General features: G+C 45.0%; 1 long non-coding RNA gene across 1 annotated transcript; it reads left to right on the plus strand.

Annotated features, from left to right (window-relative positions):
- Window positions 1-5,310: 5,310 nt before the first annotated feature.
- On the plus strand, window positions 5,311-11,436 carry LOC124081368 (uncharacterized). The gene is made up of 4 exons (XR_006848027.2): window positions 5,311-6,261; window positions 7,061-7,225; window positions 10,090-10,244; window positions 10,764-11,436. It is a non-coding gene; the product is annotated as an uncharacterized LOC124081368 (long non-coding RNA).
- The last annotated feature ends 2,251 nt before the right edge of the window (window positions 11,437-13,687 follow it).

A 13,687-nucleotide genomic window follows, 5' to 3' on the forward strand; every position in this document is an offset into this window, starting at 1 on the left:
CCAGTCTGGGAATCCTGCTCTACCAATCCAGCTCAACTGTGAAAACAGGAATGAGGTGGACAGTTGTGGCAGTCTGGTTCCCTTTTTGTTTTTTTGTACCAGAGATTTACTCAGAGGCACTCTACCACTGAGCCACATCACCAGCCCTATTTTGTATTTTATTTAGAGACAGGGTCTCACTGACTTGCTTAGTGCCTGGCTAATTTGCTGAAGTTAGCTTTGAACACTTGATCCTCTTGCCTCAGCCCCCTGAGCTGAGCTGAGCATGTGCCACCACTGTGCCAGGCCCTGGCTTTGTTTTGTCAGCTTTTTCACTTCTGTGATTAAAAAGATCTGAGAAGAACAATTAGAGGAGAAAACGTTTATTTGGGGGCTCTTGGTTTCAGAGATGTCAGTCCACAGGTGACCAACTCCATTGTTCTGTTGCTCTGGGCCCAAGGTGGGGCAGAACACCATGTGTGGTGGAGAAAAGCAGCTCAGGTCATTGAACCAGAAAGGAATGACAGCAAGGGTGGGTGTGGGGAAGAAGAGCACAAATTAGCATCACTTAACAAGGACAAAATATATACCAAAGGCAGCTCCGGGGGACCCACCTCCTCCATCCACACCCTACCTGCCTATAGTTACCCCCCAGTTAATACCTATCAGAGGGTTGATGCATTGATTAGGTTAAGATCTGCATAACCCAGTCATTTCACCTCCAAACTTTCTTGCATTGTTTCACCCATGAGCTTTAGGGTGGGGACAACTAATATCTAAACCATAACAAGCCTGAAAGCAGGACAACCTGCCATCGGGTCATAAGAGGGCAGTTTCCCCCACCCCCTCCTGGTAGTGAGGATTGAAATCAGGGGCACTATGACACTGAGCTACTACTGGTCCCCAGCCCTTTTTATTTTTTTTGAGACAAGGTCTTGCTTGGAATCCCTAAATCCATTAATTGGCTAAGGTGCCCTAGGGTCAATAGGGAATGGAATTGAAAGCACCCACTGCATTCTGAGAAGCAAGAAGAACACTGACATAAAATAGATGATCAGCAAAATATCAAAGATATCAAGAAGTGAAAATTAAGAGATGATGTTCCTTCCTTTGGAACTGCTGCAAAATATCAGGGCATTTAGATAGACCCCAGTCTCCAGCACATCCTTTTCTCCTTTTGCAGTCACACTTCTCTGTGTTGCCGCTGTTGATGTGGATTCCATTATTGAAGAACCATATACATCCCTGTTGTGAATTGCAAAGTAGTACTTTTCTCCATGTGTTGCACTCCATTGAAGGATAACTTTGTGTTTTCGGTATTCCAGGGAATATTTTAGTGAGTTTGTCCAAAGATGATCTAGCCTAGGAAGTGATGACACAGATGTATGTTGCAGACATTGAAATGATATTATTATTAGACTTTAATTTCCTTTTTTGCACTTTATTTCTCAGAAGGTACAGATAGAAAGACTATCAGTAAGCAATGGAAAGGAATTATTTTCTCAAAATTATTTCTTGCTTTCCTCCTCAACTATTTCTGCTGTTGACATCAATAAGACCTCTCACTGGAAGGTGGAGGATTCATGTAATATTTTTTTTTTTTTGCCTTCACCAAGAGAATGGCAGGCCCCATAGACTCTCTCTTTTTGTTTGGTTCTGGGGATTGAACTCAGGGGCACTTAGCCACATCCCCAGGAGCCCCTCCCCCATCCACATCTTTTTGTATTTTATTTAGAGACAGGGTCTCACTGAGTTGCTTAGTTCCTGGCTAAGTTGCTGAGGCTGGCTTTGAACTTGCAATCCTCCTGCCTGAGCCTCTGGAATTACACGCATGTACCACTGCACCCAGCTCGCATAGGCTCTCTTGCAAGGAAGAATTGGAAGTACAGTTCAACAATTGTTTATTAGCAATACAATAATCCAAAAACGTTTTTACCTAATGTCTGGAGCATATATTTGTGAAGCTCCTTTGGCAGCCAAATCTGATGGGGTTAAGTCGAAGCTATTGTTTTTGTTTCTTTTTTTAAATTTTTTTTTAGTTGTAGATGGACCCAATATCTTTATTTATCCATTTTTATGCCTCACACATGCAAGGCGGGCGCTCTACCACTGAGCTACAGCCCCAGCCCTGCGAAGCTATTGTTTTGAAAATCTCAGCTTACGTGTACATGCATAAGAATGATTGTTTACTGGACACTGTCCTGTTTTATTCAGCAGAAGTACACGTATACAACTATGAACCGTTATGATTTGCATCCCATGGAGCTGCAGTGGATAGGCCACTTAAAGCTGAGCAAGTATCCATTATTGCTTCATCACTCTCAACACAGGGACTTTGAAGAAAATTTGCTAGAGTACTAGTGGGGGAGACCTTGTTCAGCTAGAAGGCCGAACCTGAGAGGTGATGAGGACTGTGTGGGATGGACCCTGGGCAGGAGTGCTTTGTACTCTCTCAGCCTGGAGTCCCTGAGCTAGAAACTTGGAATATCACTGCTCTGCTACAAGTCCTTGTTGACTGACTCCTCTCTGGTTGTTAAGGAAGAAAAGAGACTGTCCAAAGAGAGGGAAGACCCATACACATGATTTGACCCTAGTTCCCCTGAGGTGGCACCTCAGGTGTTTTGGTCCTCAGGGATGAATGAGGACTCCTGAGACTAGAACTGGCAGTTCCAAGCAATGCAGGAGGAGGGCTCAGCTACACCTAGCTGTCTACCACTGTCCAAGCTCCCTGGAAATACCCCTTCATCAGGAATCTGGAGGCCACTGGCTTCAAATTCATTATAATGCCAAATTTTCCACCCAGGAGGGGTTCCCTCTGCCACCTGTGAACACAGGTATGAAGAAGCATGATCTGGAACTGAACATGCTCAGGAATGTGCCAGCTTGTGCCTGTGTTTTTTACATGTGATGACAAGTCTTTCACCCTGAAAAAAAGTACAACTAATGAAACCTCCTGGGCCATCTTGCGCCCAGCAAGAAGATATAAAATTCTTAGGGAAATTAATGCTCCATAACAAAATTCCTTTAGATTATATTCCAGCCAAGCAAGAAGAATATTTTTCTACTGCCAATATACTTCCCACTGCATTAATATTAACACTTGTGAAATCCAAGAGCACCTTGAAAAGATTCAAAACAGGCATCTAGGCTTTTATAAATATCTACCGAAGCACCTGGGAATAAATGACTGATTCACCAGATTATTCTCCTGGCTCCCCTAGTGCATTACGTCTTCATTTTCTTGGCTACTTAAATGAGGAATGTCCATTTTACCGATCTGATTTATGATTTATGCCATAATGAAATGTACTTCAATCTGCTGTTATAAAACCGTTTCAAAAGGAGCTCAAATTTATGGTGTTAGAGCTTACAGTCCATGATGATCCTTACCTCATTTTAGCACCCACATGGCTTTACTCAATTGCACACAGTTTCGATTAAATTAAAGCTAATTAAGCCAAATCATTTCTCCTCTTCAGGCTAGGAGGGTTCCCAGCACCTTACAGCCCAGATCTTTGAACTGGCCTTCTTAAGCATTTCAACTGAGCATTCGCAGAAGGAGCACAACACCTACTTGTCACAAGTCTTACCTGCATGAATAGGGGTGAGGTCTTCCCAGTAAGGGTTCCCCCTGCCTTCCTTGTTTGGGGGACACTGGTAACCAGTTTGGGACCACGCCCAGTGCGCCCCTCGCTTACTACAAGTAGTAGACCTTTTCTCAGCCTTCTGCCTGTGCAGATTGGCTTTGCAGTCACCTACGGGCAATCTCGCGGGGTTCGGTTATCCTTCCCATGTGAAAACTCACAGGCCGTGAAAATACAACCTGTGACAGAAAAACCGATGCCCAGCCCTCTCAGTGAACACCTACTGGATGAAAAATTGCCCTGGGAAAATAGCTAGGGAAAGAAAGCCCTGCACAGGGACCCACCAGGTCTCCTGATGGAGATAGTCTCCAGTCTCTTGGAGCTGGGCACTGCTCCCCCAAGGGCTGGTGAGAAACCCCCGCTCCCTGTAGGGCTAGGAGAGGTGCCAGCAGCCAGAACTCGACCTTCCCCCAGCCTTGCTGAGGCCCAGCCTTGCTACCAGGCTGTTTTAGTCACCTTTCTTCCCTACTGTGACTAAAAGGACTCAACCAGCACAATTATAGAGGAGGGGAAGTTTATTTAAGGGAGCACAGTTTCAGATGTTTTAGTCCATAGAAGGCGGCCCCCATTCCTCTGGGGTTGGGGTGAGGCAGAACTTCCTGGAAGCAGAGGGGAGCAGCTCACTTGGTGTCAGAAAGCAGACAGAGAGACTCCACCTGAAGCTATTCCCCATAGCCAAGTCCCCAAGGAAGGCTTCCTCCAGCCACACCCCCACTGGCCTCCAGTTACCACTCAGTCAATCCCCTCAGGGATTCATTCACCCATTAAATTAAGGCTAAGTAAGCCACATCATTGCTCTTCCAAACCTTGTGCCTTTGGGGCCCAGCACACCTAAACCTTAACACGGGCTCCTGGAGGAACAAATCAGGAGGCAGAAAGCTGGGGGGCAACACCGAGGGAATCCCTAGGAAAAACATACATTTACTTAAGTACAAACAAGTCATAAAATTATTAAACGCCTACACGAAAATAATACAAAATGCACAGCAAAATCTACCAAAGGAAGAATTTCTTTAAAATAAACAAAACAGAGCCCTACAAGGAAACTGCAAACGGTGTTTGTTGCAGGGTGTGATCTTGGATTGCGATATCCCGTGGGATATGACGGAGATCTTTTCCACCTAAACCTAAAATTTCCAAGATTCAAAAGACACCGGTATTGGTGACACCTACAAGTCTCAATAGCCGTTGTTCCCTGAGTTCTACGTGAGTGAAAAATCACAGGCAGCTGCAGGCCGCGGTTGGATAAGGAGTAATGGAACTGGCGAGACCAAGAAATGGCTTTGGCGGCCACACCGCATTTCCCTGGGAGGTGCAAACCCCAAACATAGTCAAAGCTGGACTCTCCATTGCAAAACAAAACTTGTTTAGGTAAAAGAAACTGCGGATAGAGCTAAAGTGGCAATTGTTGAACTGGCCTTTCAGAAAAATGGCATTCGCCAGTCCCTCGTTTGTACCCGACATAACCATCACCCACAAAGCTGAAATGGAGTTTGCTCCCACGAATCCGGAACTTGCTTCCACTTAAATGGCAAGCGCTGCTGCTAAAACCGAGTTCTTACGACTAAAAATCGGAGGCTGGAATAAACACTAAGAAATGGCCAATCCCGGACTTGCTCCGAGGAAGCGATCGCCCTCTGGTGTTAAGTCCTAACTGGCCATAGACAAACGGGGACTCCAAGGACCAGGAAACCCAAGTCGGGACCCCAGGACGCGATTCGGCTTCTAGCTTCGCCTCCAATCAGGACACTCCTGGTAAATTGGGCAGACAAGAAATGGAAATCGCAGGCGCCTCTAAATGGAAGCTTGCTAAGCCAATAAAGGCACATCGCAGGGAGGCCAGGGATCCTGCGACAGAGGCGCGGCGGACACTGAAACAAAACTCGGTTCTTTGGCGGAGAAGGAGAGGAGGGCGTCGGGAAGACTGTGCTGGGAAAGAAAAAGCTCAGGCGCGGCTACAGCCGAAGGACTCGGGAACAGAGGCGCCGCGGCCCTGCCAGCCTGGCTGCCACTAAGGAACTCTGTTATGGCAACCGCGGAAACTGCACGTTAGAACCCATCAGAGCTGTGTATTCGGCGGTGCCACCGAGAAGACGCGCGCACAGAACAACTAGCTGAGCCGAGACCAAGAGAAAGTGGGCGGGAGAGAATGGTGTGCTGGGATTCCGCAAAGGACCTCAACTAGCCTTAGTGCCAGGGACAAACTTCCACTTTGGCGCCAACCACGGTGCTGTCACCTAGCATCAGGCTACGCAAAGAAAGGAGCCTTACTGCCACCCAGGCTTGGTGCAAATATGTGCTGTGACAGGAAAACTGTCGGGGGCACGCTGCTGGTCAGAGAGCTAATGGGAACACCGGGAAAGGTAACCGGGAAAGGCTGCACCAACTGGCCTAGGAAGGAGAAAGGGATAGCCCAGAGTTCTCTCTGTCCAACTAATGGCAGTGCTAAGGAGAAAAAGCAGGCTCTTTCTCTTTAGGGTGCGGCGCAAGTGAACTGCGATTCCAATTGCTGGCTTCACTGGACCCTGCCTGCAAAAGCCAAAACCAGCTTATGGCTTTGCCGAGGCCAAAGGCATCGCTTCTGGCTCCTTCAGCGGTGCAGCAAGTAAATCTACACCAGCTGGTAGCAGCAATGTCGGTGAGTCAATGCGTCTAGTGAGATTTCTATTCCCACTGGCTGTCCCCAAACCCGCGCTTCCGAAATAACAAAAACTTTCTTTTCTTGGGGAAGTCCGGGCCCCCAATTACCAAAGTCTCCAGCAACTAACCCAGAGGGCTGCACGTGATGAGAGCAGGCTGAGTCTCCCCCGAGGTGGGAACGGATCAGGCTGATCTAAGGGAAAAGTAAGGTATCCTGGACACCAACAGCTCTGCTAGCAGGAAGCAGTGCTGGGCCCTTCTTGCATGCCACCCCTCCGTCTTGGTCTGGGGCCCCTCTTCTTTTATAGACACCTCAGCGCTTTTAAGGCGAGTCAGAAAAACCTTTTTTTTTAAGCAAATATATTTTTTTAAAGAGAGAATTTTTTAATATTTATTTTTTAGTTATCAGCGGACACAACATCTTTGTTTGTATGTGGTGCTGAGGATCCAACCCGGGCCACACACATGCCAGGCGAGGGCGCTACCACTTGAGCCACATCCCCAGCCCCCCGCCTTTTTTTTCCCCAAAGGAAACTCTGCCCTAAACCTTCAAACTAAGGCTCCAGAATTACTTAGCTAGGGTTCTGTCAAATTAACGTTTTAAATGAGTCATTGATGGCTTCCCTGTCTTGAGATGTTGCAATGGTGACAAAGTTTCAAGCACTTGAATCCTCCCTTTCCACTCACTTTTCAAGTTAGACTGATGCCTCTGAATTGCTTTTTGCTAGAAAGTATAGAGGCGTCACTGCACAGAAGAAAATTGCTCTGTCCCACGACATTTTATGCTTCCCCCAAAGATCTGCACTACTGGAAGGGATGCCCCACAGAGACTGCAGACTCCACCATGTGCATCTCCAGCAGCCCTTAAGATCTGCCACACTCCTCTGGTCCCATCAAATCAATTCCATCCTCTTCCTAAATGAGCCTGGGATGTTTGCAGGAGGCACAGGTGTCCCAGAGAGGTAAGGGGGCCCCTTTTGGACTCTTATCTCACCTATTCTCAAGCTGGCTACTACAGTCTTCCCCCACTATCCTACCATTTCCTCCCCTAGCCAAAACCCTCTCTGGTACTTGAAGCATCTCCAATCGCCTCCTTTGCTGTGGATCTGGAGAATGGAGGAAGAAGTGCCTTGTCCCCACAGGAAAAGGTACAGCCACCTTATCAGGACCAAGAGGCCAGGGCAGAGAGCTGTTTAAAGCAAAACTGGGGGCCCATCAGTCCTATTACTCACTCACCCACCCCTTGCCTACTTCATTCATTCACACTTTGCACTACTGCAGATTGAACCTATGTATTTGAGGCATGCTGGGCAAGCACTATGGCGCTGAGCTAAACCCCCAACACTTCCCCTCCACCCTAGCCTTGCATCTTAGCAGAAATATTGGAATTAGCACCCCTAGTGTTAAGGGTTACCAACTCCAGTTTAGGAATCTAAAGAGGAGTTTGGTAGGAGTTACTCCCCTGAAGGAGTGAGTATGCTCCATCCATCAAACTTGGAAGAGCTCCCTTGCTATCAGGCATGTCCAGAGCCCCCTATTCCATGGAGGCTGAGCCAAGCACACACGTGGTGGGCCCATCACTGGATGAGTTCACTGGATGAAGTCAGCAGTATTGCCAATGCCCTCAATTCTCTCTCTCTCTTTTTTTAATGTTGTCAATTGACACTCAACAAATGAACATATTTATGAACTACAATGTGATATCTCTATACATACATACCTTTTTTGAACCTGTGCCTGTCTCATTCTTAAAAGCTTATCTTTGAGAAGTTTTGTTCCATGACCCAGGTGTGGAGAGTCCATTCTCTCCACTGAACTCTACAACCTGCCACTATTGGCTGTCTGGGCCACAGCTTACAATCATCTGCCTCTTCTGATGTCCATTGTTTCCTTCCTTCCTTCCTTCCTTCCTTCCTTCCTTCCTTCCTTCCTTCCTTTCTCTCTCTCCCTCCTTTCCTTCACTTTTTATTTTTACTTTTTCCCTTTTAATTTTTGTTATGACTCTTTCCTCTTTATTCCCTTATTTCTCATGATTATTCCTACCATTTTCTCTTAACCCCACCACAGCTCATATAAAAGGCTGGTTCTGATAGAGTCATCATGAACATTAGGTTACTTTGCATTTAACCAGCCACCATGGGGTATGAGAGTTGGCTGTGTCCTGCATGTCTCTTGACTTTAACTTGATTTTCTCTCACAAACATAAGCTCTTCAAAAGCAGGAAGCAGCTCTTCAAGTCTCTATATGCGGCATCCACCATAGAATTTCACTCATGACAGGTTACCACTCATGCTCCCTAAATATCTGAATTAAACTGACTTGGTTCTATTGAAGATAAATGTCTGGTCAAGGAAAGCTCTGCTTTCATGCCCTCCCATTTTTGTGACTAGAATGTCTGATAAACTGAAGGAAACATCCACTAGAAAGTAACTGCTCCAAGCACATGACATGAGGAAAAGCAATAAGTTCACAGCAGAAACACACATTAGAAACCTTTATAATTTATTAATCATTTAGGTTGTATTTATGATTTCATCAATTATGATAATACAATAATCATAATTTAACAACTTACTTTCTGCTTTCAGCTGTCTACTTATCACTGATGGATGAATTGTATCATGATACTACCTATGAAAGGTTTTGTTTTCAGTTCACAGATGGAAACATGAAGACTATAGATATTAAATCACCTGCTGAGTGTCATATCTAGAAAGTTGTAGGAATGGAACTTAAACTTGTGAAATTCAGGACCTTTGCATTGGTCGTCCCTATCAGAGGTATTCACCACAATTTTAGAAAGTTCTTTAATGTAGTTATTCATTAAAAACATAAAAATAAAAACAAAATAAAATTTGGAGTCAACAATTACAATTACAATTTGTAATTCAACAATTACACATGAACCCACCACATCTGAATACTCCTTCAACTCTCTCTGCGAACCTCTCTCTCTCCTCAGAGACCAGGGTATTCACAAGCACGGAGCAGGAATGTATTGCACAGATGGCCAACATCTCAGACTCAAGCAGAATTGTCCTGAGAATCAAAGGAGGGAAACCTACAGAAGTTATGAAGTATTTATTAGTCATTTTTGGATGGTGGTAGGGAGTTCTGAAGATTTGCTTACCCACCAAAATACATCCGCAGGCCTTCTTATATTATATTTTGAGACATGGTCTCACTAAGTACTTTAGGGCCTCCTTAATTTGCTTGAGGCTGGCTTTGAACTTAAGATCATCCTACCTCAGCCTCCTGAGTCCTAGAGTAACAGTCAAGCAAAACCACACCCAGCCTGGGAGCAATGTTCTAAACTGCTCCTCCAGTCGAATCCCCTTTATGTATAGTTTGCCACATGAATTTCCTTGGTTACTCTTTTGGCTGTGTTCATGGTAACTCAACCCTTGGCCTCCAGAAAATCCCTTCCCCTGTACTATCCATCTCTAACTTCTTCTTATCTTCTCTCTCCTTTTGTGTGTGTTTGTTTGTGAAGGGACCCTGGATATTAATTAATTACTTTATTTATTTATTTACTGTACCATGGTTATTTTGAATTACCAAATTGATTAGATTAAGAGATGCAGAGGATTAAGAGGCTTATGGGTGTGTCAATGAGGATGTGTCTAGACAGGATTGGCATGTGGGATAGCCAAGAGAAACGGAGACCTCATTAAGCATGGTCAGTACCATCCAATGAGATGATGGCTTGGATAGAATGAAAATTGGAAGAACAAGGAAAGCAGCAGCAGATGCAAGCTGATTCCTCTTGAACAGTTCCTGATTGCTGCTGTGATTGAATGTCAGACTCTTGCTTCTTCCAAAGCAGGCTCTGCCAGTGATTCTCCAGAAGCCTTTGGTCTACTACGAGGGGAGCACCCTGATTTCTCTTGTTCTGGGGATTCAGCCTCTTGGACTGTGCAGATACTTTGTTTTTCCAGTTCTCCAGCCTACAGACTGCCATTGTGGATGATCCAGCTTCTGGTGCGTAAGTCAGCCTAATAAGTTCCCTTCTTATAACCATACTTCCTGTTGATTCTATTCCTCTCCAGAACCATAATGCACAGGGATTGAGCCCAAACTGCTTAATCACTGAGCCACATTCTCAGAATTTTTTTTCCAGACAATGTCTCCTAAATTCTTAGGGTCTAGCTAAATTGCTGAGGCTGGCTTGAACTTGCAATCTTCCAGCCTCAGCGTCCTCCAAGGCTAACTATCTCTCTCTCTCTCTCTCTCTCTCCCTCTCTCTCCCTCTCCCTCTCCCTCTCCCTCTCCCCCTGTCCCTCTCTTTCTCCCTCTTCTCTCCTTGGAGACCAGGTAGTAAGGTGTAGGCCATGACAACCAGTGATGGGTATCCTGGGATTTTTCAAAATTGTTTTAAACCTGTCTATCAACCAAATCAATTCAATCAAACACTGACATCCAAGATGATTGAATTTTGCCTTCAGCAGGAATGTACTCATGAGATCCTATCTCCACTAACTTCTACACCGTGTGCTTCAGGTCAAGAGTAGCCCAGAAGAGTAGAAATCATCAGGCAAGGGGACTCTGAAGACTTTTCATCCTCTGAGAGTCTGCAGCTATGGAGAAGCATTTCCCCAGCTGTGTGAAGGAGGCCTGGGATTGTGGCTCCAGGGCCACAGGCACTGCTGGCCCTCATGGAATCAGATCCTAGGCCCTGGCCTCTGTCTTTTTATCCTAGGCTGAGCTTCCTTTCTTGGAATCACCAGGACTTTAACCGTGAAACACTTTTAAAACCCTGTGGGTTTCTTGGCTCTGACTGCCCCCTCCATGAATCCGGATTGCACAGCACTTTGAGAAGAGGCACAGAGCTGCCTGCCTGCCCAGGCCCAAAGCCTCTGACCCAGCAAGAGCCGCATACCCCACTAGGAGAATTGGATGCCTCTAAGAAACTAGGCAGACCAGTGCCCATGCTCTTTCCAGCATTGTGCTGTGCGGATGTCAAGAGCCACTGCCTGAGGTTTCCACTCCCATGCAGAGACTTTAGATTTTAAGGCTCTGGACTCCTGGCTGCCTGCCTTTGGCTTGAGAGCACTGGCAACTCTGCGAACATGCTGCAATGGATGATCATCTGAGAAGAAACAGTGTTAAAATAAACAATTCTCAGATTAGCAACCAAGTGAGAAGTTTACGCCTTCTTGAATTTTCATAAAATTTTCTGTCCCTTGTATAATAAAATTATAGAAACAATTGTTTTTCACTTGTGTGTTTGATTTGGAGATTGGGAAATGAAAGGCAGGTTGGCTGGATGCCAGTATGGGCCCTGCGCAGGTATCTTTTCTTTGCTGGACAAGGGATGGACGCTGGGGTCCCCTTGCACAGGGGGCAGACAGGGTTCTCCATTGCCTGTTGATCCTGCGCGGTATTAATGTATGATCAATGTTAATTACAAGTATTCTTCAACTCATTCCACCTCTGTAATTGTTCTGGGGCCAAACATTCACAGGGCTTAATCCCAGAGTTGTCTGAATGTTTGGACTTCTATAATGAATTGCAAAAGTCTTACTTTTACACTGTTGATACACCACAGGGAGATGTTCTACTTTGTCAGATTCAAAAAGAATATTTCAAGGAAAGGCAAAACAGCTAAGCAAAGTATATTCCCAGAGAAACTGATGACCCAGATCAGTTGTAGAGATGTTCATGTGTCTTCAAGGAAGTACCTCAATTTTCAGCATATAGGTTTTTTAAAATTTTTATCTATTTTTATGTATTTTATTTTTTAAGAGAGAGAGAATTTTTTAATATTTATTTTTTAGTTTTCAGTGGACACGACATCTTTATTTTATTTTTATGTGGTGCTGAGGATCGAACCCAGTGCCCTGCTCATGCCAGGCGAGCGCAATACCGCTTGAGCCACATCCCCAGCCCAATCTATTTTTATTTTTTTAAGTGTTGAACAATATAAACACAATCACGAAGAATCAGAAATAAAGGACAGTGCTGGTAGCAGGCCCGCCCTGGCCCCTGGGGACTCAACCCCCAGTTCTTTGTTATGCATGTCAATGTGGCCGTGACGCGGGCTTGCGGTTCCCTGTTTATCTGCCTGGAGCATACCTGTCTCTCGGGAACATCTTGACCTGTTCGAGCCTCCTGATAGGGGACGGTGACGTGACGGTAACCCAAGGACGCAGTTATTACTCTTCCCTCCTCACTTTTGAGTGATTTCCCGCAGCTGTTAAAAAGATATATAAGGGGAACAAATCTGGCAATAAAGCGCGCACATGCTCCCTCCTGGATGAAGAACCTTGGTGTCCTGTGTATTTTTAACCCCGCCGTCCCTCGCCGGACTCGGCTCCGTTAGCCGAGGACAGTCCCTAATTTAATACTTTATTTCATGCACAAGTTTTTCAGCATCAATTGCAAAATACATTATTGAAATATGAAATATTGATGCAATTGAAATATATCTTGAATTCACACACTGGCAGTTCTCTATAATCCAACTTTCAAATAGTCACTAATAGAATTAGGAGTAGAGGTCTACAGTTTTTTTCCCGTTCCTCTTCAATATTTTGAAAAAAGATTGAGAGTAGTCAGCCATGCTTCTTTTAATTTTTCATAGAATTCACTGATGAAACTACTATGCCCAGAGCTTTCACTTATTAGGATTTATTTTCCCCTAGTGGTGGACACTGAACCCAGGCAGGGCCTCCAGCATATGCTCTATACCATTCAGCTACATCCCCAGCCTCACCTTGTGTTTGATTACCTATTCAAGTTGTAGATTTGTTCTGGTGTTCTTGTTGATTCAGTCTTGCTAGTCTTTGTTAATGTCAGCATTCATTCGAGCTGATAGAATTAAGACATGCCAGTGATTAAGAGGTGTGATTGGCATGTGGGATAGCAATTGAAATGGAGACCCTCCCTAAAGTTGGTCAGCATCCTCCAAAAAGATGGTAGCTTGGATAGAATAAAAGGTGGAAGAACAAGGCAGCAGCAGCAGATGCAAGTGCTCATCTTCTTGATTGCTGATGCCATCACTTGAGGATATCGGATTCTTGCTTCTTCACTCCTCCAAAGTGGATTCTGGCAGGGATTGTCCAGGGAGTTTCCAGAAGCCTTCTGTTCAGACTAGGAGAACACTGATGAGAATACTCTTCTTTCCAGGGCTTCAGCCACTTGTGCAGCTACTGGTTCCTCCAGCTCTACAGCCTGCAAATGGCCATTGGGGACTATCCAGCTTCTGGTCAAGTAAGCCAATCTAATCATCCCCTTTTTATAATCATACGTCCTGTTGAATCTCTTCCTCTTGAGAACTCTGTCTAATACACCTTCGTGGTCACTGTTTCTGCTTCATCCCATAAATTTTGGTATAGTGTGTTTCCATTGTTATTAGTTATCTATGTATTTTCTTCTATTCCTTGTGCTTTTTTTGCTTGATCAGAATATTATTTAAATTTTTT

The sequence above is a fragment of the Marmota monax genome, unplaced genomic scaffold, assembly GCF_021218885.2.
Source record: "Marmota monax isolate L192 unplaced genomic scaffold, Marmota_monax_Labrador192_F-V1.1 WCK01_AAM20220418_F8-fsc01500, whole genome shotgun sequence".
NCBI lineage: Eukaryota > Metazoa > Chordata > Mammalia > Rodentia > Sciuridae > Marmota > Marmota monax.